The sequence below is a fragment of the Penaeus monodon genome, chromosome 24 (genome assembly GCF_015228065.2).
Source record: "Penaeus monodon isolate SGIC_2016 chromosome 24, NSTDA_Pmon_1, whole genome shotgun sequence".
NCBI classification, from domain to species: domain Eukaryota; kingdom Metazoa; phylum Arthropoda; class Malacostraca; order Decapoda; family Penaeidae; genus Penaeus; species Penaeus monodon.
The window spans coordinates 6,512,623-6,513,535 of record NC_051409.1 but is presented as its reverse complement, the minus strand read 5'-3'; the positions used below and the strand labels follow the sequence as shown (position 1 = coordinate 6,513,535).

At 37.6% G+C, this 913-nt stretch overlaps 1 pseudogene; it reads right to left on the bottom strand.

Annotated features, from left to right (window-relative positions):
* Nucleotides 1-913, bottom strand: part of LOC119588824 — a 7,675-nt pseudogene that overhangs the window by 5,732 nt on the left and 1,030 nt on the right.

Sequence of the window (913 nt, the reverse complement as noted above, 5' to 3'; positions counted from 1 at the left end):
AAAATATATGATAAAATAGCTTGTCCCCATGACTGCTGGTGGATGACGCTCTCCTAGTCAGCTAGCACAAATATGGTTAATAAATTCATCTTATATATAAATATCATACTGACTTCTATTTATAACCAGTGGCTAGGACTACTAAGGCTGAGATAAATGGCAAACATAATAAGGATTTAAAAACTGGAACAAGTAGTATCAAGCCTTAGTTTTCACCCAAAACTGGGCGTCAAAAACATCAATAGAAAATCTTGAAACTGGTATCATGAAAGAATGAATGTGACCTTGTAAAAAAATCAACACACTGGCTATTATTTGTTTCATCAACAGCCAACAGACCTGTTCTATGCATATTTGGCAAAAAAAAAGAAAAAAGAGCTTGTTGATCTCTGGTGATTTACTGCCAAAAAAGAAACCAAGTCAAGCCTTCATCTTGCTCAGATATACATGGTAGAGGTTTGTTGGCCTTTGCTTTATTGCCAAAAGGTATGTTGTGCACTATTTGAGTATTTCCTATCTATAAACATTAAACATAATGAGGTCTGGTCTAGGTCCCTTTGTTGGCTTTACTTTTCATACTTTCATACTTTCCTACTCCATTCAACATTCAGTCAAAATAAGAAAAACTAGAACAGAAAGAAAGTTGTAAATGAAACGAAAAGAGAACAGACCGACAGAAAGACGCAAAAGGAAACACCAGCAAATAAAAACACAGCACAAACCTATAATAGATGAAATGTAAACCCGGCGGTATCATCTTCACTCCCTTGAATTTCTCGGCAATATTCCACGAGTTCATGTCAATGCCAAACTCTGTCCCATAGGGCATTCCCAGGAGGACGAGTGTGCCGCCCTTAAAAATAACCTTGCTGTCTCTTGGGGCATAGTCTCTGTGCCCACGGTAGATGAGGGT